Raw genomic sequence first — 26,248 nt, forward strand, 5'->3', positions numbered from 1 at the left:
GCTTCTAGACCTATTTTTAAGGAATGAGGAAATGTGTCCAGGACAGATTTTAATGAGCACGGTAGGTATGAAAGAAGGAGGAAGGAGAGATTTGAGAAATATGCCAGTGAAAGAGGACTGCCTTTCAAGGCTGTAAAATGACTGATTTGTTACAGTCCTTACGGTGCCCAGGTAAGGCCAAGTGCAGTCACTGACACAGAGCACAGGCTTTGGAAACACAGACTTGAACTTGGAAACTAGTTCAATCACTTCTTAATAGTATGAAATTGATAGAACTCCTTCTATACTTCATGTTTTAAAATATACATAAAACTAGGATGCTCATCAAAACCTACCTTCCTAGATCACTACAGAGTTGAAGAAGGCGGTGAAGGCAGAGCATCAAGTGTCATGCCTGGCACATAATCAGCTCTAAATAAATTTTGTGATGACAGTAAAAATAATGCTACCTAGAACACCCTCAGTACGCTCTCTTCTCTCAAAGAATTCTTGGCAAAAAGATTCAATTCATTAAAAATCTGCAAAAACTAAAAAATATTGTGTGTTTTCTAAATTCCACAAAAAAACTTCACAAAAATTACCTAAAGGAACAAAATTCTAGGGCCAATCCATAGTAGGAAAAATAGTGAGCCAATACAGATGTTGAAGCTGAGCATCTGAGATGTTGGCACCAATATTCTCTGATTTTTAGATGGACTTCAGATAAGAAACTGCCCGCTATTGATTTATGCTCTGCACTGTCTACAGATTTATAACGCAAGAATCAATTTCTCAGTATGATTTGTAAAGAGGTGGTACTTTTGATGAGATGATTATGAGAAATCTTTCTTGAAAGAGGACCGAAAACAAAGATCATCCATTAAAGAATTTTAAGAATCTATCTTCTTCCTGGGACAACATAAGAGACTAGAACATTCGGGATGATCAGATGGAATTGATTCAGGCCTGTCACTTGTCCTTAATGATCGTCCTCCACTCTCTCTTGTGCTTCACATTCAAAGATGTCACTTCTAATTCATCGTTTTAAGGTCTGTTTTCTGGGTAGTTTTACCAGAATGGGAATCCTGTTGCCCCGAGCTCAATACGTTTTTCCTTTCCATTTTTTGTGCCAACAATGTTATACCAGACTCAAGATAAATTGCAAGGATTTCAGCTAAACCCTGCAGCCAGGGAACACGCTAACATTAATTAAGCCACCTAGGAATTGAATAAATCCATCTAGACTTCACACTGCACAATGGCCATGGTCAACTTAATTTCAAACAGCATTTTTGATTCATGATTGTTCAATTTCTTTGACATGAGTCAGTGGAAAAATGACTGAGCCAATCAAGGGTACCTGAGAATTTCACAACTGTAGAGCCACACAATAGATATTGAACATCTTGTGGTTTTTGTTCTTGAAAGACAGTACACATACACATTCCTGAATAGGGCAGTTTGATAACACTTGATGCTCATATTGGTGATGAGTAAGATATAAGCATGGCATGTGCACCAGCTTGCATCCTTCCTCTCGCTATACGTCCTCACCATGACCTCATTCTGGTGGTCCTGTTCGCTCTTGGAACAGGGTTGTCAGGAAGCCACAATGCGTCTCTCTCTTTGTTATGAAGACTCCGTAGTACTTGAAACATATGGAAATTATTATGATTTTAGGAGGTCTCCTTTAAGTCTTTGAATGCACACGGTAAATTCAGTCAACAAAGGGGTTTATTAACGACTCAAGTGCCTTCGTTAAGCATGGCAGCTATAGGAAAATGGAGAAAGCCCACATTTTATACTTGACAGATATCAGTAAACTTTATGGAAACTCTTCAAATGCACCAAAGCACAGAGCCAAACAGCAAGACAGTGGGATGTTTCCAAACGGATGTGAATTAACCAGGGGATAGATACTGTGCAAACAAGACGCGCCCCAACCCACGTTTGGAGTGTTTCGGGGAACCATCCAGGGTAAACCAAAACAACCTCACTGCCATCCCGTTAACACTGACTCACATTGACTCAGTGGGACAGGGGCTCAAAAAGGCCCCAGTGAGTTTCCCAGACTGTAAATGTTTACTGGGGTAGAAATCCCCATCTTACCCACTACCTCACACTTTCTGTCTGCCAGAGAAGTTGTGACATCAGATTCAGATCTTTGAAGCATGCACTGTCACTGGTGTTTCGTTTCTCTTCTGTCAACCCGACATGTACCTTCACATCCCGTGGGAATGCCATTCTGAGTTTAGCTAGTAGGCAGCTACCTCTCCACTCTCTAACTACCTTGTTACCATGGGAAGGCAATATCACATCTCACTCCATCAATTTCTAGACACTCCGGGGTTTTTCTTCTTGGGCTCTTAATAAGTTAATTTTAAGCACAGCTCTGTAAAGTACTCATGGCGAGGAGGTTAAGAGCCATGGCCCTGAGTTACCTGAGGGAATTAACATCAGGTACTGTGAGCAAGCCTGAAAGGCAGTGGTAGCATAGTGGTTGAGAACTTGATGGCTAAATGAAAGGATGCTGGTTCAATCCCACCAGCGACTTCAAAGAAGAAAGTCGTGGTGGGCTCCTTGTAATGTTCTATGAGCCTCCAATAAAATGATTTCTTTTTAAAGAATAAAGTCTTGGAAACGCTATGGGGAAGTTCTGCTTTGACCTATAGGGTCACTGTGAGTTGAAATTGACTTCACGACAATGGGTTTTTGGCTTGTTTCATGTTGTATTTTCCAATTAGTGGATTTATCGTCTTCCATTGTATTCTTTTTCCAATAAACATCCATTAATTCATTAATTGTTTATGGCATGTTTTCCAGAGATAAAGATACCAAGGAAGTTGGAAAAATATAACCAATTGTGCACTAAACTTGAAGTGGCTTGGAAAACGATCAGGGAGAAACAGGTGGCAAAACCTTGACGCAATCATGGTTTTCTGGCCTTTCAGTCAATTTAAAGCAACAGCTGTCAAGTTACTCAAAACGTCTTTGCTACCTGTCTGTCTGTGCAGGGATGTCTAGAGTTCTGTGGTTTACGGTATCCCTAACTTCAACTCCTCCTGCTCCCCTTGGTTCTCTCCTATGACACTCCAGCTGTGACATGTTAAGGACTATATTCCCTGCATCCCCAGTCTAACCCTTTATTAGAAATCCAGATTTAAATTGCGGGCAGTAAATCATGCCAGTCAAGCTTAGGGCACAGCTGTTATATAAATGAGAATGTCAATGATATAAAAGTTAATAGTGCAAAATGCTAGTAAAAAGGGTAATCCCAGACGTTTCCTTATGGAGGATATCACTTTCACCCATATTTAATTTATTTTCCTCCCAAAGTAGTATTTTCCATTTTTGAGAATAACATCATCAGTAAAGAAGCAGGAATAAAATGGACATTAAGAAATTAAGGTGTTTATAATGGGTTATGAAATTGTACTGCTTTGCTGTCCATGGACTATTGATGAGCTAGCAACGTTTTAGACTTCTTTAATTTATGATGAAACACTTTTATTTCTTTCAGCTACAGTGGATATAATTTCCTTATCTATCATTAGAATGGTTTAATACCTTTATTAATCCACACATCATAAAGCAGAGTGAATTTTATACCTACTCAAATCATTCATCGCTTCTGCTCCAGAAAAGAAAGCATTGTTTTCTGCTGATTCCAAAATTTGACTAAGGCTAGTATCTTCATGAGCCATCACAAACATAAAGAGAAATTTTAGAGATGAGGCTTCTATTGTCCCTATCTCTTTATAGTCATATGTAGGAATATTGTTAGGCGATGGAACAAATCGTACACACAATACTGCAGTATTGGATATCTGATCATGGCAATCAGCAACGAGATGAATGCTTGAATAAGGACAATGATTTTTTTTTCCCAAATCCATGAAAAAAACCTCTCAAGTTCCTTAGGTCTTCTTTTTCTGAAGCATCGCCTTTTCTCTGTGCTCTTCTCCCCAAATCCAGCAGCCTCTGTCTCCTCAAACTTTGACTTTCATCTCTTCACCTCTGTGAGATGATTATGTTTCCCTCCTTTGTTTCCCTCCTTGTTGTTGGGGCCAATCCAACCCAACCACTTCCATCAATGACATTGAATTCAACTCACAGCAACAGCATAGGAGAGAGCAGAGCTGCTCCGGAGGATTTCCAAGACAGCAAATCTTCATGGGAATAGACAGTCTCCTCTTTCTTCTGTAGAGCACCCAGTTTAAACCACTGATCTTGCCTCTAGAATCCTAATGCTTAACCGATTGCACCACCTGGGCTTCTCTACCTTAGGTGGGAGGTCAGTAATTCTCTTTAGGCTGAATGATATTAGGGTCATCTCATTTGATTTCTTTCTCTCATTAATAAAATTTTCCAATGCCAATTGTCAAGGTTAAATAATATATCACATATCTGTCCTATTTTCTGTGTTTACATCATGGACTTAATTCAGCACTTGTTTCTTGGTTAGTTATAAAAGAAATCAAAACTTTCAAAACACAAATTATGATTACACCAAACAACTGCAATGTACATCATAACCAGTGATAACCTGGAGGAAACAGGTCATGATTTCTGAGCTTCACTCTAGCACCTGGCTGGTGTTAAAAGCCATGGAGCTGGTGACTTGGTGTAGAACAGAATAAAACAGCACCTAGTTCTTGGTCACATTCACAAGCCTGCAAGGTTTCAGCTCACTGTGGCAATTACTGTCACAATTCACCTCATTGAAGGCCGTCCTGATTGTCACTGATTCTCTGTTTTACCCAGCACAATGTCCTTCTCCAGGGATTGATCTCTCCGGATAACATGTGCAAAATATGTGAGATGAAGTGTCACAATCCTCAATTCTGACTGCCATTGTCCAAGACAAACCTATATCTATATCCTTCACCAATACCACAATTCAAATGCATCAATTCTTCTTTGATCTTCCTTAAGTGTCTTCCTTAAGATCTTCAGTGTCCAGTTTTCATGTACATGGGAGATGGCTGATTATAGCTTACTAGCACTGTAGCAAGGTGGTCAGTTCAACGCCCAGCACTCTAATTTCTTCATTTGTCATTTGCCTTTGTAAAGGATGATGGTAAATATATTTAACTCACTGAGTTGTAATAAGGATCAATCAGGACGTGTAGAATGCATAGTAGACTATTCAGTGGCAGCCCCACCAAAATCAAACCCACTGTCACTGAGTTGATTCCTCCTCAGAGTGACCCTACAGACAGTGTAGAACAGCTGGGTTTCTGCAGGCATAAAATTATGCGAGTAGACAAGCTATCTCCAGAAGAGCCGCTTGAGGAGTGGAGCTGTGGACCTGTGCAGTCTAATGCGCAACTAAAAGGCTATCAAAGCATTAGGCATCGTTATTCATCTCCTTTCTAATCATTTTACTCATGGTCCAATGTAGTCCTAGTCCTAACCTAGTGCTCACATGAATACATTGATTATCAGCATATCTTATCCTCTTGCTTTGAGATAATTTCCCTGTTGTTATGTCTAGTGGAACACTGGATATCTGAATATCATTCTGATTTTACACAAGGGGCAAAAGATCACATTTTCATCTGAGGGATGGGAAGAGGAAAGATTTGTTTCCCCAGATGACATGGATTCTATCAGTGTTCGGCAGCTTTGGGGGGGAATGAATAGTTTTATTTTTCCCTTGGATAATAGGTATCAATAAATCTGACACTTCATTTTTTATATCTTATACCTAGAAAATAAATCTCTTCCATATTTCACAGCGTAGAAACCAGCCAGTTCTACACATGAAGTCATTGGAAGTGACAATTTACCTTGAATATGAAAATTAAGAAACGTGTATTCAATCTCAGTGGATTTATTTTCCTTCAAGGTAATGTTTTAAAATTAAAATTCTTATATTTTTCTTTCAATCTATGCCCTCAATATGTTTATACACTTCTAAACTTACATTTCTAGCCCTTGTATTTCATATATTTGTACATCCTTGCTTTTTACTGGGTGGTATCTTGAAGGTCTTTTCTCTTGACAGTAAAATGGGAGTTCATGATATCATTTGATAACATGCTTGGAAACGAGGCCCAGAAAATTTATAATCACATCCCATGCTTCACTACTTAAAAATTCCATAAAGTTACAGTTTAATTAAATAAGCTTAAACAATAAAAGCAGAATATTTAAAGACCCTAAAAGTATTTTGAATAGATTTAAAAATATGCTATTACTTTAGGCATTACACCACTTTAGTTAACTAGTAAGGAGATGGACTTTTTAAAGTGATGTTTAAAAATACATTTAGATTAAAGTGTAGTTATAAGGTATAATGTCTCATCTTCTAAAGTCTCATCTAGCTTGAAAAGCATAATGGAAGTAAACGTCTTCTGCACACTTAGGCGTGGTTTATGGCGTCTATATTGTGCTGCAGGAACAATAACAATGTTTGCAGCTCAATGAGAACATCAAGATTGATTTAAGCTTCTTTTCTGTGGAGCATAAATTTATTACAGTTACCATGAACAAGTAAGAATCTAATTTTCTAATAAGATTTTCATTTGACAAAGAATTTCTCACCTTCTCTTCCAAAGACACTTTCAAGTGATGTAAAATGGTTAATTTTTTAATGAAAAGGTTCAAAATGAATGTGTGTCTACATATCTATCTACATCTATACCCATATGTCTACATAGTATGTGAAATTGCTTTTTTAAAATCTTCAATTATTTATAAAACTAAAGTGCTAAAATATCATGGCCATTAACAGTACTTTCCATGGGTATTACCTTGAATTGTGTTGGATAAGATAAAAATAATAATAGAGTAAGAAGAATTCATGAATTTCCAAAATTCCTTAGTGTTGTTGGGTGCATTCAAGTCCATTCAAATTCATTCCGATTACATGCACAACAAAATGAAACAGAGTCTTTACAATTGTTGTTCAAGGCCCTTGTTGCAGCCACTGCACCAATCTATCTAGCTGAGGGCCTTTCTCTTTCTGGTTGACTCCTTACCTTAATAATTATGTCCTTTTCCAGGAAGCAATATTTCTGGACAACAGAGTTTGATTCTTAGGAGCATTCTGGCTGTACATCCTCCAAAGTACTCTCAATATTCTTTACAAACTTTCTAAATCAAATACATCAATTCTTCCACAATGTGATTCATTCAAATTTCATCTTTCATGTGCACATCACATGAGGCGGTTGTGCCCCAGCTTAGGGCAGGTGCGGTTCAGTTCTCACCATGACACCTTTGTCCTCTCACACTTTAAATAGGTCTTGTGCAGCAAGATTTGCCCAATGCAGTCCATTGCTTGATTTATATATATATATATATATATATATATATATATATATATATATATATATATATATATATATATATATATATATATTTAAATAATTTTATTGGGAGTTCTTACATATATCATAATATTCCATGGATCAGTTGCATCAAGCAGTGTTGTACAATTGTGACCACAATCAGTTTCAAAACATTTTCTTTCTTCTTAAACTCTTTGATATCAGCTCTCCTTTATCCCCTCCCCCACCTGAAACTCCTTTTTTCCCCCTCTCCCTATAATAGTGTTGTTTTTGTTGTTTGAATTCTTGACTGCTGGATTGTGGATCCAGGTAAAATGGAATCTTTGACCTTTAGTAGATCCAATGACAGTATAGAACAACAATGTTATACCATAGCTAGGAAGATAAGATCAACAGTTAAATAATAGTATTTAGTGGTTAAATACTATGACATTCTACAACTAAAAGTTAATAAGTAAGGCAGAGCTGGACAAGCAAAGAACATTTCACACAACATGACCTATCACAAGACTTTGAGAATCATCAAATAAGGGAACTAAGAATGACCACATATCCATGTATTCAAAAACACTACTAAAGAATGTTTTCAAGAGCTCAGGAAAGAAGAAGCAAATAATACTTAGCAGTCTCTCTGGAGGAGGCCATGAGATGAGGCAGACTAGTTGCATTCCACCAGGTAGAAGGTAAAAAGAGAGAATACTTGAAAAAAGATTTAATAGCTGGCAACGAATAAAGCATAGAGTTGAGGGGAGTCAGAAATCGGAATGGTAGCTATATACTATTAAGCTGTGTCTTCATAGCATCAATAAGAAAATGAATTTAAATTAATATTAGATTTGTCTCAGATGGCCATAATATGAATTTGAGAAGGGGTTTAATCTCCATTTTCTACTAAAAATAACAACTTGGAAGGAAACATTGAAATAATTGCTTCATTTCTATATTGAATGAACAAGCTGCATATCCTATGCAAAGACTCAGTCAGATTCCATATGAAGGCACACCTTTGTAAATTGCTTGATTCAAAGGGGAGAGAATGGCATCAGCAATATCAGTAGACTCACTGGTGATAGAAAACAATAGATATATACATTCAATAATATGAGACAAAAATATTTTCAACTTAGAATTATATATTCAGCATATCTTCATCATATTGGATGAAGAAAATGGCATTTTCCAAACATGAGTATCCTCCCTTTTCTACGGATTTTTCTTCTCTTTGTTGTTCTACCTCTCTTACCTCAATCCTTCACACTCTTTTACTCTCTCTCTCCCTCTTCCCCCCACCACCCCACCAAGCACTCAGCCATTCCCAAGAAGCAACTGAAGAACTAAAAAATTGTATGAATAAACAAAATCCTACAATAAAAGTAAAGGCAGAGATATGAAAATTCAGGAAACAATAGTTATACTCAGCAGGCAGGCAGAAAGTATAAATAATGCAGTGTATTTTACAGTAGGAAGTCAGAAGTCTCTGGAATGAAGATCTCCAGGAAAGCACAATTGCAATCAATAGATTTTGAGATGTGGTTGAGCATTTAGAAAGAAAATATTGATTGACCTATGAGAGATCTGGTGTGGCTTATAGAAAACTGCTATTCACTGAACAGTATGCATGTATCATCCCAGGGCAAACAGTGACCATTTAAATGAGTGTGTATATATATACCTGCTGGAGGTTTCCAGGTCAAGTTCGTTAAGATGGAAGCAAAGCTGAAATGGAATCTCTTCCCTTGGAATCTCTTCCCCTGTGTGATCCCTGAGAAAGGTTCACAAAAGGCGATTTGGAAAGAGGAAATGGGAAACTACCATAGCCTCGCATTATTGCGCTTCACTTTAGTTCCCAGATATTACATTTTATACAGAGTGAAGGTTTGCGACAAGCCTGTGTCACACAAGTCCCTCAGCGCCATTTTTCATCAGTAAGCGCTCACTTTACGTCTCTATGTCAACACACTGTGGCAATTTTCACAATGCTTCAAAACTTTTCGTAATATATTATATACACTTTATATACTAGCTACAGTCTGGTGTAACTTTCATTGTCACTGGGAACCCAGATAGTTCATGGCAGTTACTTTATTGCAATATTAGCTTCAGTGCAGTGGTCTGGGGTCCAAACTCAAAAACTCACTGCCATAGAGTTGACTATGACTCTAGAAACCTTATAGGACAGAGTTAAATGGCCCCTCTGGGTTTTTAAGATTACAAATATTTATGAGAAGAGAAAGCCTCATCTTCCGCCCTTGGAGGGGGTTGTGGTGTCCAACTGCTGTCCTTGTGATTGGCAGCCCAGCTTGTAACGAGTGATGGGGCTAGGACAGAAATGGAACTGGCAGTGTCTCCAAGGCCTGCCCATGGCCATCATGCACAGATGTTGAGCAGCTGAGCATGCATTTTGTCTCTTCTGTCTTCTTATTTGCATCTGACTTGTTTTCCCCACTGAAAACCCCACTGACTAACGACACCCACTAACCCGCCATCAGGCACTCAACTGCAGACCAGAGAGCTGGTATTGCCGCAGCATCAGCAGCCTCCCGTGGATCTCCACCAGGTCTTCAATTCTGTTAATTCTCAGCCCCCTGCTGAGAATTTGCATTTCTGCCCCAGACATACTGACTCAGAAATGACATTTTGACAAGTCTGCCTTCAGTTGACTTGTGCTGGGTTTTCAGATTTCAATCCCACATGTTCAACTCTGCCAATGCTTTGGAGGAACTTCCTCTAAATCCTCTAATTCTCCCTGCCTGACCTTTATCTCCCCAACACCAGCCACGGATCTAATATCTGAAATAAATCCCATAATATCATGATACTATACTCTGTCTCCTTGACTAAATTTTGAAAGATTCATATATTGCTCTGAGAAGCAGTTCCGTGCGAACAGAATGCTAGTGACAGAATTCTGGAATTTGTTTACCATCACGAGATTCATAGCCTCAATGAAAATGCTGCCAGAGATAAACTGAGCACCAGTAGTGCCTACCTGTTATGCCAGGGGAAGAGGTACTAAAATAAGGCCTGTAGTCACCTGGAGTCAAGTACTCTCCGAAAAAGCTGTGTGCGATCAAGAAGTAGATGCCATCACAGAACCATAGAATAGTTTAGAGTAAATTAAGAGTATAATGGATGTGTGTGTTTAAAAGGATGCTTCGGCTTCATAGTTAAAACTTGGCATAAGGAACCACAGTGTTAAAAAAAGAAAAGAAACCACAGCATTCCTAATAACTGCTCCATAAAACCCAAAATGCAAACCCACTGCCGTTGAGTTGATTCTGACCCATAGTGACCCTTTGCAGGGTTGCTGAGGGTCTCCTGCAAATCTCAGTGGAGTAGACAGCTTCATCTTTCTCCCACGCAGCAACTGATGGATCTGCATCTTGGGATGAGCATCCTGATGTCTAACCTATGGCATCTCCACGCTTCCAAACATTTGAGTCATAAGTCCGAAGGCCCCTAGACCAATTCTATGAGTGATACAGATCATCTAGTCACAGTGTTGAGATTTCTGAAAAACCAAACCCAACGTTGAATAATGGAGGTTCTCTTCTGAAAATATTAAGACCTTTGGGAGAATGAGTGGAACACTGAAAATTGGAATGAAGATATGCGAGAGAATTCTCAGGAGATCGAGGCCCTTCAAATTCTAAATTCTGGTAAGCCTCATTCTGCTCCATGTGAGTAGATCCTTTTTTCCATTTTCTAAAGAATCTATAATGGCCTCAGCGAGGGAGTGGCCTTGTGTGGGAGCTGGGATTGTGAGCAAGACAACTATACGACATCTTAGTGTATCACGGGTTTACATAACTTCATTCCGTGCCAGGAGGAGCTGAGTGTTTGGGTCCAAAATTTGACTGCTGACAAGGTATGATAGACAGCAGTAGAATTGTAAGCATCTGTCAATTTACATAATAAGAAGTTATAGAATATGTAGTGGAACTAATTCTGAGAGGGTTAGGACAGAGCAGATGGAATGAATTAAGACATTTTTTTTCAAGAAGATGGACCACCAACCAGAACTCCGAGATTAAATAAATTAGATTCAGCAGTGGGAAATGGAGCTAACAGGTTGCCCAGTAAAAAGTCTGGAGATTGAACCCAGACGTGGTCTACACAGATTCAAGATGTCATCCTGTCTTTTGTTTATTAGATAAAATTATCTAAAACCTGCATCAGAATGTTTTAGTAATTTAATATGAAAGACTGGCTTAACCCAGAGATAGAGCCCCCTCCTCAGGACTTGGTAAGAGGGCCTCACTGTGTGTAGCGGCCCTGGAATGGCAGGGGAATTTAGAATAATGTCAACACAATGAACTGCTTGAGTCCCGTAGCTGAGATGGAATCCCTGAGTGGCAGGGACCAAACTGCAGTATTTAATGCTGAGACCGAAATGGGCATGATTATAACAATTAGTGGCAGTAAATGTAATGGTTTAACAATCACACGGCTTTAGGATTGGCTAATTAATGATATTGTCTCTAGGGCATCCTATACGATTGTGTTTGATTTGTATAAATGGAAAAAGCTCTCCCACTCCATTAGAATCGATTCTGACTCACAGTGACCTAATTGGGCAGAGGAGACTCATAGTGACCCTATTGGCCAGAGGAGAAACAGTCCATAAATATTTAAAACAAACAAACAAAAACAAACAGCATTGTCTTCCTGCAGAGCTGGTAGGCTCAAAACACTGACCTTTGTTTTCCATTCAAGCACCTAATGGCGCCACTATCGGGGGTTGGGAAATCCTGAGGCCCCGGTAATTTCCACAGCTCTAGAATGAATAACTGGACGGCAATGTAAGAAACTCAGGAAATTGCCACACTTATGAAAATTGCCTGTCTTATGACCTGAGGGCTGTAGAGGAAGTAAAGCCCCACGGAAAGCCCTCAAATGTCTTTTCTTACCTAAATGGTATCATCTTTTATCACCTAATACAATATGAAAGACCTGCTCAATCCAGAGACCGACCACTCACCAAGACTTGGTAAGGGAGCGCCAGGGTCTTCGGCAGCCCAGGAATGGTAGTGGCGAAGAGCAGACTTGAATGATGCAGTAGGAATGATTCCATTTACTAGACTGTTCCCTGTGCAGTGAGAAGATGTAACGCGGAGAATGATAATGAATTATCAGGACCAGGTGGTAACTGCAATTGCAGATGCTCTTACATATTAGTTGTTTTACTAGTACGAAAAAAAGTGTTGCCCACAGCTATTGATCTGAAATGGTATAATCCTTTTGTTTCATATATGTATTTATTGTTTTTTTTCTCAGTATATGTTAATTAAGACTATCTGAAGTCATTTGTCTTTAAGTTGCAGAGCTAGCAATGAGCCTTTTTTGTCTTAGTTCAGAAGTTTTCCAATTTTCCAGCACCTGGTTAAAATTCTAGCCTACAGGGACCTTGATGAACTCTTTGGAAAAACATGTTTGTGTTAGTCTGGGTGAACTAAAGAAACAAATCTAGAGACACACATATATGTGTAAGAGAGAGCTGTATATCAAAGAGTAATTGTATATTAAGAAAATATCCCAGCCCAATCCAGATCAGTCCATGAGACCGATCTCAGCCTGTATGTCTAATACTAGTCCATAAATTCCTCTTTAGACTCATGTAGTCATGCAATGATGATGAATGGGCAAGACCACAGGACAGTGGGATAAAAGTCTTACACATACGGGGGCAGTGGAAACATCTCAGAGCTGGTGGCACGGGTCCCCATGAGCCTCCTCCAGCGCCAGCACTCTGGCTGCCATCACCATGGCTCCATGTGGCTTGTCAACAGGAATGCCTAGCAGAAAGAGAGCGTCTCAACTCCAAGGGAGAGGAGAGGAAAACTCCCAGAATCCTCATGAGAAGGCCACAACCACAAGGAAGCATCAATCAGGCTGTGGCCTGATTGACAGCTAGACTCCACCCCTATAACCTATTTGACATGATATTATGTAACTACCACAACTTTCATACAAAAGGTTCACAGAATTAAGAGGGTTTCCAGTATGGGTGATACTTCTTGAGGTCCATTGCTTTTAGGCATGTAAAACTATCCTTCCAGCATGAAGGGCTAGCTAATCTAGCATGGAGCTAAATGGCTAAAGCATTCAAGTACTAACTGCAAGGTTGGTAGTTTGAACTCAGCCATTATTCCCCAGGAAAAAAGGTGTGGCAGTCAGCTTCCGTAAAAATCTGCAGCCTTGGATCCTGTGTGGTCCAGTCCCATCCAGCATATAGGATCTCTGTGAGTAGGAATTGACTCAACACCAGTGGGCTGGGTTAGGGGCAAGGATTGGTTTGTGTTCCCAGATAACACAAATGGTTGGGTGCTTCACTCATCGTTGAACGGTTGAGTGATGAAAGGAACATTGTGGCACAGTCCTGCTCTGTACACATAAGGTCACAGGAGCCACAGCTGACTTGAAAGCAACTCACCACAACCAGGATCCACACTACATCTGACGGGCTTCTTTGTCCTTTCCAGACACACGTCATGGTGTAATGTTACAACAACCCATTTACCAGTAATCAAAAAGGTTGCCAGTCGTAGAAAGAGTTCAGAGTAAGAGAAGGTGCTGCCACCATTGTTGTATCATCCATGGGTTTGAATGGTTCATTAACTGGCTGTGGCAGAGAGGGAAAATATATGGTATTTTGGCAGGTTCCTGTAAAATTACTGCTGCATAAGACCTCTTCAAAACATTGAAGAGCAAAGATGTGACTTTGAGGACCCAGGTGTGCCTGGTCCAAGCCGTGGTATTTTTTCCTTGCCTCGTTTGCATGTGAATGTTGGACATTGATTAAGGAAGACTGAAGAAGAATCCATGCATCTGAATTATGATGCTGTTAAGAATATTGAAAATACAAATTGGTTTGTTTGTGGAAGAAGTACAGCCAGAATGGTTCTCAGAAGCAAGGATGGTGACACTTCATGTACTTTGGCCATGTTATCAGAAGAGATTAGTCCCTGGAGGAGGACTTCATGCTTGAAAGAGCAGAGGGGCAGAGGAAGAGATGGGATGGACTGAGATGGGATGGACTGATACAGTGACTGCAACAATGGGCTCAAACATAACAATTGTGAAGATGGTACAGGACCAGAAAGTGTTTCCTACTGTTGTCCATAGGGTGCCCAGGAGTTGGAACGCACTAGATGGTCCCTAACAACGGTCACCTAGAATTATTGTGCAGATCTAGGACTTTGCTACAAAGCCCAACATCCTCTGAAGGTTTTCATTGGAGCTTTGAGAATTTCCTCTAACTTGCTACTGGGCCATAGGACAAACTGGACGCTTGATTGAAACACCATGCTCTCCATATGCTGAGTAGCACAACAAGCATTCAGTGGTCTTTGGCGTCAACTAGAATGGAGTTAGACATTTAGAGCAGCATGCACATTAAACGGAAGTGCTATATAGCAGGTTGACCTAAAAGTAAATAACTTGCAGGAGAAAATGGCATCATTTATATCCATTTACTTTGACCAGTTGACTGAGGAAGAAAAAGAAATCAATTTGTTTCTGCCCAACATGTTAGCACCATCCGCAAAGAGACTGACAAATATCTTTGCCTGTACCCAGATTAACTATTTACTCTCCCATGCTGTCCACAGGCATACACACCACAAGACTCTGAAGATCAATAGCTTTTCTCTCTGCACATCTTAAGGTTAGCCACAGAAACAGGAAAAACATCTTTCACCCACCACATTTGCCAAAAAGTTTTACTGGTTAAATCATCAATGTGTATTCATTAAACTCTCATGGATTTATTTTGAAGCTCTTAAACTGGCTTTGCAATAACAAAATTTGATTCTCCTAGTTGCAAGAAAATCTGAAACAACATGGGGCCAAGAAAATGAATGAACCTCTACAATTTTTCTTTTTTCATTTCTTTCCAAACCTATTGATATTCAAATTCAAGACAAGACAGGGACTGTAGGGTTCCAAACTTAATGAAAGACCATGTGGTAGTTACATGATCTGGTGTCAATTTGAGGATTCAGACTGAAGGGGTGGAGTTGAGCCTGTCAATCAGGTTATAACTTGATGACCTCATTTGGAGGTTCTAAGGAGATATATAGCTCACTAAGATAGATAGATAGATAGATAGATAGATAGATAGATAGATAGATAGATAGATAGATAGATATAGTGATGCATGCTCACTCCCTGCAAAACATCCTGTGGAGAAGACAAATGGAGAGAGGCTGATGGAGCCAGACCTCTTACAACCCCACTGGATCCACAGGACTTCTCACTCACTGGCCTGTGATCCTCCTGCATTTGACATCAGTGCATGTGTTTCGTGAGTCTGAAGAGGACTTTATAGATTTGTATCAGATATATGGATTAATATTGGCCTTATGGACTTGATCTGGAACGGGCTGGGATGCTTTCTCAATATTCAACTGCTCTTGTGTATAAAACTCTTTCTCATACACATATGAGTGTCTATGAAATTGTTTCTCTCGTGTACCCAGACTAACACAGACTACAAACACAAGCAGAGAACACGGGGAGAACAGCTGCAGGGGAAGAAGGCAAGACCAGGGAAGAGGTGACACATGAAATGGAATTTTATTGTACCAAGGAAAGAAGATGACATTTTCAGTAGAATCTGAAATTAAGGACTGCATTTCTGCTAATGTGCCTTAGTTATGAGCTTGACAGGTGACTGAAAATACGTCAAATCTTTAGTGTTGAAACTAAATTCTCTCAGGAAGAGAATTAAATGTAAGATGAAATTATCTACCATAGTGATTCAGGTCTTTGAGTCAACTCACTTGAACAGATTTTTTTATACCTTATAGACATATTTAACTCCATTGTGCATTTGAGAATACACATCTGAAAATTAGAAACAAGAAATGGACAGGGATAATCTATCAGAGGGATAGAAAGAAAATATAAAACTCATAAAAGGTAGTTGGAATTGTTCACATCAAATTGCCTGTTTTTCAGTCCAGATCTATAAAACAAAAACAAAAACACTAGAGTAAGAAAAAAAGAGACAGTCGCATGACTAAGTCTTTCTGTTTCCATTATACAAGAGGCACCATGAGTCAGTGCCTGCATGGTCTTGACAATTTATAATTTCAGGACATGTTAAAAATTTTAAATAAGTATTTTCTTTATGACAAAAACCATTGGTTCTCTTGGAATCCAGATTTGGGGGGTTATGGGCTAGTGGTGACCCACACAGCCCATTTGTATCCTTTTACATTTTGGGGAGCGGAGGCCTGGTTCTCTGGGGTTAACATCAAACAATAGCTCAGCAAGCAGCTGAGAAGAGGTTGTTTTACCTAGGCATTGTATTCCTTTGGGAAATTTATGTGCAGCCAGCTTCAAGAAGCAGGAACCCCAGGGTCTGACCAGAAGCTGTTTGGAAGATGCTAAGACTTATCTTTAGTGATTGTTTTTGTGACCTTCCTTCTACGTTGATGTTATCATCTGGAAAATTCACATGACAATGACCTATATAACTTGCCGAAAATTATTGTCTGTTTGCTCTCAAGTGACCTACTGACGGATAAGTTACAGGCATACCTCAAAGACATTGTGGATTTTAGTACCAGAGCAAGCTTTGCAATACAGGGGCCATGGCAATACAGTGGGCCACCTTCTGACATTATCCCTGAGGATGTTCTGTTTCCATTCAGTAGGTTTCCAGTAACTGACAATGTTTCCATACCGCCCAGGGGGTTTTCAGTTGCTCATTCCAGAGAAGGGGACCATCTATTCCTTCTCTGTAGTCTGCTCTGAATCTGGAAGTTGGGTTGGGTGACCCTTAGTTGGGTGATCCTGCTGGCATTTGAAATCTCAATGACATAACTTTAACTTGCAGGATCAAAGCAACACACCAGCCACCACAATATGACAAACTCCAAGACAAGTGGTGGGAGGGGCCTGACACACTCACCCAATTCAATAAAAACTCAGTTATCTGCGAAGTAAAGTGAAGCACAATAAATGCCCCCAAAGAGTTTTTCTAGCAACTCAAAATACACCCTACCCTTATCCTGCCTCCATAACATTACAAACAACTCTGTAATATGGGATTATAATGACAGGCATCTCAAAACAAAACAAACAAAAAAACCCTTCAAATTCGCTACCATTGAGTTGATTCCAATTCAAAATGACCCTACAGTACAGACTAGAACAGCCCCTGAGAACTTCCCAGTCTGTAAGGTTTAAGGGAACAGAATGGAACCGATGACCTTAGTGCAGGGGCAATTGCGGCCAATTATTCAATGTGGCTCTTCCGGCCAAAGCCTCTAAATCACACCAAACATTTTTTCCTGCATGGGTCTGGTAAGAGGTGGGGAAAGATCCTGATAGGATTCAGCTCTGACTAATTGTGAACAGGATTCCCTGGGAGGTCATCCTGCTGTGTAGAAAATGAGCCCTCTGAGAAGCAGGAGGAGGGATTTCACCAGCAGCAAGAGCCAGGAATAGAGCAGGTCCCCTGGACTGGACATTCCTGCATCGTGAAACTCCTGATCCAGAAGAAAACGATCGCGTCAGAAGAGCGTCAGCAGCAGAACCAGGAACCAGAGATGGAACTTCTCAAGCCGCCAAGGAAGGTGAAGCTGAGTGGTTTTGTGCCAGAGGCTGGCTTATGGAGTGGGTGCCTCTGGGAAAGCTGGTTTTGTTGACCCTCGAAAGTGGAGCTGAGGGTCTTTGGTATCTGAGTGCTTTTTGAAGTGGGGTGTTTCTGGGCACTCAATTCAGGAAGCTGGATTTGCTGATCCACAGAACTTGAGCTGAGTGCCTTGGGGTTGAGGCTTACATGGAAGTGGTATGTCCCTTTGAGCATTTATGAGCAGAACTGAAAGAACTTTGTCATATGTCCTGATAAACAACTCTACCCTGAACATTTCCCACTGGTATTACAACTTGTCCACTTACTTAACAAACCCTTTAATTATGACTATTGTATCAAAGTTCTGTGCAGCCTTTTCAATGGATATTAGAACACAGGTAAACTAAAGATTAAGGGAGCACATTTGCTTAGCAGCATAACACACTGTAGTGGTTAGATTTCACGTCAACTCAGTGGTACCTGTGTGAGGGAAGGGTGGAGTCCAGTCTGTCCATCTAGCGGTAGTGTTGTAGTTTACCTGACGGACAGACTGGACACCTTGGGGATGTGGCATTTTAAAGGAGAGACACTGGGGACCCCTCTCTCTTTATTCACCTTTTTCCTTGCTTAGGTTCTGTGTCTGCCTCCAGGAGTGACCACTGTGGATGGACAACCCTGGGAGCCACTGGCAGCCCACCATACTACCTCCAACCTTGGATATGGAACCAATGGCTTGTGATCACCCCGATTACTGTTACCTTTCTATTATTATTTTTCTTTTATTTCTTAAATTTTACTGAGGGTTCATACACCTTTTATCACAATCCATACATACATCCATTGTGTCAAGCACATTTGTACATTTGTTGCCACCATAATTTCCAAAACATTTTCTTTCTACTTGAGCTCTTAGTATCAGCTCCTCATTTCCCCTCCCTTTCTCCCCAACCCTTCCTCCCTCATGAACTGTTGATAATTTATATATTTTTTTAATTTTCATGTCTCACACTAACCAGTCTCCCTTCACCCACTTTTCTGTTGTCCATCCCCCAGGGAGAAGGTTTTATGTAGATCATTGTGATTCATTCCTCCTTTCTCCCTGTACCTTCCCTTCCCCTCTCGGTATCATTACTCTCAGTATTGGTCCTGAGGGGGTTATCTGTCCTAGATTCCTGTGTTTCCAGCTCTTCTCTGCTTTAACCAGATTTGTAAGGTAGAATTGGGGTCATGATAGTGGGTAAGTGAGTGGATGGAGGGGGGGGAGCATTAAAGAACTAGAGGAAAGTTGTATGTTTCAACAGAGCTCTACTGTACCCTGACTGGCTCTTCTCTTCCTTGTGACCTTTCTGTAAGGGATGTCATTCCGATGCTATATGAGTCTGAAGAATGTTCGGCTAATGCCAGACCCATGTACTTGAATTGCCTTGAGCTGGGATGTCTTCTGAGTAAAAAATTACTTCTTGATACAAAGTTGTGTACATGGGTTTCACTGAGTTGGGTTCTCTGGAAATCCAGTCTGACACACCCACTATACCATAGGGCTCCTTAAATCCACAGGCATTGAGACTAGGATTTTTCAATGTGTCACAAAATAGAGGGCATAGCTTACATGGCCATATTAATGAACTAACTGACCTGTAGGCATTGAGGGACAGGCTAGGATGTGGTTATTTGATTTGAGGGTATGGATTGAGTTATAGTGCTTGGCCACTTTCTCCATATAATCTCGCTTGTTGCAAACTTTAAGGTTGAATATCTAATATAAGAATAACGCGTAAGGCTCTCCCTAGGGTGGTGCTCACCAAGAAAACAGCCATGTTCAGTTCAAGAGTGAAGATCATGAAGCCCAATGGTGAAAAGCCAGATGAATTCAAATCTGCATTTCCCAGGCGCTTCCTGAGCTGCAGAACTTGGATCTAAAGGCTCAGTTAAGGGAGCTGAATATAAATGCCGCCAAATAAATTGAAATTGGTGGTGGTCAGAAAGCTATTATCATCTTTGTTCCTGTTACTCAACTGAAATCTTTCCAGAAAATCCAAGCTCAGCTAGTGCGGGAACTGGAGAAAAAATTCAGTGGAAAGCACACTGTCTGTGATCATTGCTCAGAGGAGAATTCTGCACAAACCAACTTGGAAAAGCCGTACAAAAGCGTCCCAGGAGCCGCTCTCTGACAGCTGTGCATGATAACATCCTTGAAGACTTGGTCTTCCCCAGGGAAGCTATGGGGCAGGGAATCCGTGTAAAGCTGGACAGCAGCAGTCTTATAAGAGCTCCTTTGGACAAAGCCCAGGAGAACAATGTAGAAGTCAAGGTTGAAACCTTCTCTGGAGTTTATATGAGGCTCATGGGCAAGGATGTTAATTTTGAATTCCCCAGGTTTCAATTGTAAATTAAAATGACTGAATATTATTCACAATAAAAAATAATAATGTGGGGGCTGACTGAGCTTACTCACCTAAGACAAAATATAATTTCTGACACGTTGAGTTTGATCACTTATTTGTGTAGTTCAAATTTATTAAAATTTCTGTTTATTTCTTAGAATGAATAATAATTCTGCATATGCATATATCTCTATCCCAGGATCCAACATAGTGGGTTACAAATTGACTGCTAACCACAGAGTCAGCCATTCAAAACCATCAGTGGCTCCTCAGGAGAAAGATGAGTCCATCTACTTCCAGAACATTTACAGCCCCAAAAACTCAAGGGACAGTTTGACTCAACCCCATAGGGTCACTATGAGTCAAAATCAACTCAATAGCTGTGAATGTGTATACCATAATTCTAATTTTGGGACTTAATTTTCTATGATCATATTCAATCAAATTTGGAAGCCAAATAAATATATTATTCTCATTAGCTTGGACCTAAGCTTGGGGCTATGTTTGCAACAGTGAGAGAATCCCAAGATCCTAGAATTATGTACCCAAACTCTTGGTTATTAAGGGGAGACAGGATTTCAAAATAAACTTATAGCTTATAGTGAACAGTGAGTACAGAAGAACACAGGGGAAGTCCTTTCCTTGATGGACTTTGATGGACTGAGCAGCCGCTCCGCCTCCCACCACCCTCTCCCCCCCACCCCATCCCCCCGCCAACTCTTAATAATAGTCAAACCTGAGACCCTGGTGCCTAGCTGTTACGGTATTTTTCTTTTGAGACATGACTCCTCTACTTCTTGGGTTATAAGCTCTTTAAATACATGGTTTCAATGCCTCTCCGATTTCTAGTCTACCTGATTATATAATGTGTATACTCAATAAAGAGCATCCAGACTGCTAACCTACAAGTCAGCAGTTGAAACCCAAAAGTTGTTCCTTGGGAGAAAGATGAGATTTTCTGCTCCCATAAAGATTTACAACCTCAGAAAACCTACAAGGGAAAGCTCTGTCCTGTAGGGTTTCTGTAGGGTTCCCATGGGTCAGAATTGACTAGATGGCAGAGAGATACATATTTTCCTAGATGGCTAAGGAGAGGCACTGCTGTGGACAAAAGGACTGAATCCTTAATGTTTTCTGATCTTGACTTGTTTTGACCTGTTAATTTTCCTAACAAATCCAGATAATCATGAGTACTGCCTGTGAGCTCTACAGAAGACTGCAATGGGAGAGACAGTAGGTGTCAGAATAGGGTAGAGCAGTTTTTTCTTAGCCTTCCTAATGCCGCGATAATTTAGTTTCTTATATTGTGGTGACCCCTCGAACAATAAAATTATTTTCATTGCCACTTCATCACTGTAATTGTGCTACTGTTATGAGTGGCGGACCCCTGTGAAAGGGTTGTTTAACTCCCAAAGGGGTCATGACCCATAGCTTGAGAACCACTGGGGTAGAGGAAGATGAGTGGGGAGTCTTGTCTGACTTCTGCCGGTCTCAGGTTGGTTTAGAGTGGGATTCCTTCTTCTGGAGGAGGACAGACAGGGCCCCCATGCCATTTCCTCAAATACCATCAAGAAATGATGCCAAACTAGGACTGAACCCCTGATTTTCTTCTTCCATTCGAACCTCTTAACTATTCCTTGTTAATCAACAGACTTATACACAGAAGCAACCCTTGCACACTCACACACACAAGGACGACTCTTTCCATACTAAATAACTAGAGACATTTACTGATGGCAGATGTCTAGGATTAAATGATCTGTCACCATCCAAATCTAAATTTTATATGTCAATTATCAGAAAGGACAATTTTCATTCACATTGTAATGATAAAGCTTCCCGGACCAGATGAAGATGCATTGAAGGATACATTGAATAAATCTAGTAAGAGTAAATCCAGAATACTGATCTTACTTTAAAATTTGATGAAAGACTATCCATTTAATTAATAGTGATAGAGTACTTTGTCTTCCTCGTTGGTCATATTTTCTTAGGCAAATACTTTTCTAAGTCCTTATTTTTATAGTGTATTAGAGTCTGTATCATGGCAAGCTATTGGGTTTTTGAAATTCAAATAGTTTCTCTCTATTGATAGAAGCCCCACTGGTACGGTGATGTGTTTGGCTGCTCACTGCTTTCAGTCAGCAGTTCAAAGGCACCAGCATTTCTAGGGAGAAGCATGTATCACAGTACTTCCATGAAGTTTACATCCTTGGGAACCCTATGGGGTAGTTCTATTGTGTGCTAATGGCTTACTGTGAGTCAGAATCAACACTGTGATACTGGGTTACAAAACAAAACCAATGAAAGGTATTACCCCTCTTGGAAAATAAGTAGATTCTATTTAGTTGAGAATAATTGTAAAAATACATATGACTATTGAACTAAGAACACCCAGCAAAGTGTCCAGTACAAAATAATTGGTTATCATCGTCTCATAGCAACGCTACTTTGTGTTTCTGAGTAGAAGCGCACACCTTAGGGTTGTCAGTAGCTTTGAACTTTCGGAAGTAGAAAGTCAAGGCTTTCTTCTGACTGGACTGAAACTGCTACCCTTCCCACTACACTAGTAGCTGAGTTCCTAACTCAGCACAGAAGAGTTGCTTAGCATTTGCTGAAAGTATCAATGCAAGTAAAGTCTCATGAAGGTTCAGAAGTTCATTAGCGAAAAGTAAATGTCAATATCTTAATATTTTACTTTAAAAATATGCTTTGTCAAGGTGTTTTATTATGATAACAATGAAGAGAAAACATTCTTAGATTATAATCTTTCATTAAATTGCTAATTTTCACTGAGCAGCATTGACATTTTTCTGAATGGAATCCCTAAAGGAAGAACCTCTGGCATTTATTCCAGGAAGGATTTATGAGAGGCAGAGAGCAATAATACCCTCTCCTATTTTTAGACTATATATTTTTAATCTTAGACAATAATTCATAAATGAATAAAACATTTTCAGAACCCCAGTGGCATAGTGGTTACTCGTTGGACTGCTAACCAGAGTCAACAGTTCAAAACCACCAGCTTCTCTAGAGAAAGACAGGGTTTTCTATTCCTATGTAAAGGTAAAGAGCTAGTCCCTGAAACTCAAAGGGCCAGTTTTACCCTGTCCTGTAGGACCACTGTGGGTCAGAATCAACTTGATGGCAGTGAGTTTGGTTTTTTGGTTTTAGTGGCATCGTGGGTTAGGGTTGGGCTGCTAACCACAAGGCCAGCAATTCTAATCCACCAGCTGTTTCATTGTAAAAAGATAGGGTTTTCTACTCTAGTAAACAATGAACAGTCCTAGAAACCCACAGGGGCAGTTCTATCCTGTCGTACAGGGTTGCTAGGAGTCGAATTGAGTGGGTGGAGGTTGGAGTGAGAAAGCTAAGTGGAAAACCATCTTAAATGGAATTTTCTAAAGCACTGCAATTTTATTAAACACTGATTTAAATTCAAGAACAACAACAGAAAAAGAAAAGAAAAAGAGGAGGGGGTTGCTTGGGAGATATTTCAAATCAGTCTTATTTTAGTGGTAATGGCTCACTGGTTTGCATGATATAAAAATTAGCCCTGTTTTGGAACAAGAGATAGTACGTAATGAAAAATACCATTAAATACCTGGTTGTAAAGTAATACAGTACTATTGTCTAATTGGTAAACTTGTGGGGGGGAATGCTCAGTTCATTTCTATAAGTTATTAAATGAGTCATCTTTTTTTACAATAATGTTAATGTGTTTGACAGAGAAGGGGTGTCAAAGTCTAACTTCCTATAGTCAGCAGCTTAGTCAAAGAATGAAATTACATTTCTACTGAAAGCAATTTGCTTGCTTAGGTTACATGCAGTACAGATAAAAGTTCTATTTCTCATGTTAAAACTGCACTCTCTTTTTGTGGGAAATATTTATAAAATAAACAAAAAATATTTTCATACTTATACAATTCCTAAATCATCAGTTTTCTTTTGGGATGAGTTGAAATACATTTTTTAAAATGAGCTATCTTGCCCTCAATCTCTCAGTTACATGGTCCCTTGGTCTTTGCCCTGCTCAGACAAGAGTTACAAAGCTCCTATGATGATCTAATTAAAATTCTATATTTGAAGTCTCTGGGTAAAATCCATTTAATCCTATTAATAAATATCCATTTAAATAGCAACAAAGAACTCACAGACAAAATTCATAATGCAAGGGTTTATGAAAGAAGTTAACAAGTTGTAATGTCCATGAAAAATGCTTATAGTAAAGATGTTTATTAGGAAGTGTTCCGAGGTTCCTTCAGGTCTCCTAATAATTGCCCAAAGGGGCATACCACTCCACTGTGAGTCTCCACCCAAAAGGCATTCAGCTCAAGCTCCATGGGTCGGCAAATCCAGAGTCAAGTGTGGATATTTAAGTGTCCAGAGTCACCCCCTCCTTGGCTGGAAAACAATCAACTTCACTTCTGTGGATCGGCAAGTGAACTTCCTGAATTAAGTACACAGAGGCACCCCGCTCTGCAAGGCAGCCTCTGGACAAAACTCCTCACCTTTCCTTCCTCTGTAGGTTGAGGAGTCCGTCACTGTCCCATGCTCTGTTTCCCAGCTCTGCTGCTGCTCCCCTGATGGTACAGCTGTCTTCTGAATTCAGGAGGCTCACTGCACAGGCATCTCGGGTTCAGAGGACACAGTCCGTTCCTGGCTTCTCCTGCTTCTCAGAGGGCTCATTTTCTACACAGCAGGATGGCGCTCCAGGGAATGCTGTCCTAGTTACTCACAGATGAATCCTATCTGTATCTTTCCCCACCTTCTTAGCAGATTAGTGCAAAAAATGTTGTTTGGTGGCAGTGAAAGACTTGGGCTAGAAAAGCTATGCTACATGTTTCACTGCCCCTGCCGCTCCTTTAGCACAGATAAATGCCCCCAGAGGCCCCCATTCTTCAAGCTGGGCTCATGGCCAAAGGCACTCAGCTTCACTCTATCGCTGTGGACATGGAAGCCCACCACTCTGCCTCATGTCTCTGCAGGGGCCTCTGGTGACTCTGTTGCTGCCCCCACTTCACTCAGGGATCTAGCATATATTAGCCTGTGGCTATTCTTTCTGCAGGTTGAGAGAGTCTCTCATTCATGTTACTAAAATGGCTCACTTTGTACTTGGTGGAATGACACTGACCAATCATCTCATATTAGTCTCCTACACACCTGGTCATTCTGTGGGAATTACAAAGACTATGTATAGAAGAGCCATACCCAGTCATTTCACTTCCCCATAGTCCCCGTCATCAAGTTGCTTTGCTTCTCTGGGCCTTGTTCTTCCTTCACTCACTGCCATTGAGTCAATGCTGACTCACAGTACCCCCATGTGGGTTCCCAAGTTGGTAACTGTTTCCAGAAGTAGAAAGCCCAGTCCTTCTTCCTCAGAGCTGCTGGTGGTTTCGAACTGCAAATCATGTGGATCATAGCCCACTATGTAACCACTACACCAGCAGGGCTCCTGGACTTTCTTAATATCACTTTAAAATGGGGATGGTACTCTAGGAAAGCTATGAGGAATGGAGATAATACACGTGTAGCACCAGCCATAAAAGAAAAGAACACACAACACAGTTGAGTTGATTTTCACTCACAGTGACCACATAGAACCGAATTGGAACTGTCCCATTGGGTTTTCCAAGCTGTGATCATTATGAAAGTAGATAAACTACCACACATTTCTCCCACTGAGTGGCTGGTAGGTTCGAACAGCTGACCTTTGGCTACTGGTTGACCACTTAACCACTGAATCACCAAGGCTTATTTCCAGCCACATAGTAGGGCCTTAAGAAATGGTGGTTACTTGATTCCTTTAAATATAATAAAACCTTAGAGCTGAGCTTTATTGCTGATATTTTAGGTAGATTGGAAAGATAATTCATTTAAAAACAATAAGTAAGTACTAAGCACGTGTATTTGTCTGGGTACTTTAGAGAAACAAATCCACAGAAACTCATGTATAAGAGAGAATTTTATATAAAGGTTAAGTGTGTATCAAGAAAACATCC

General features: G+C 40.2%; 1 pseudogene; it reads left to right on the plus strand.

Moving 5' to 3' along the window:
- The first annotated feature begins 19,677 nt into the window (after nt 1-19,677).
- Nucleotides 19,678-20,251, plus strand: LOC142429405 (small ribosomal subunit protein eS7-like; annotated as a pseudogene).
- The last annotated feature ends 5,997 nt before the right edge of the window (nt 20,252-26,248 follow it).

The sequence above is a fragment of the Tenrec ecaudatus genome, chromosome 16 (assembly GCF_050624435.1).
Source record: "Tenrec ecaudatus isolate mTenEca1 chromosome 16, mTenEca1.hap1, whole genome shotgun sequence".
NCBI classification, from domain to species: domain Eukaryota; kingdom Metazoa; phylum Chordata; class Mammalia; order Afrosoricida; family Tenrecidae; genus Tenrec; species Tenrec ecaudatus.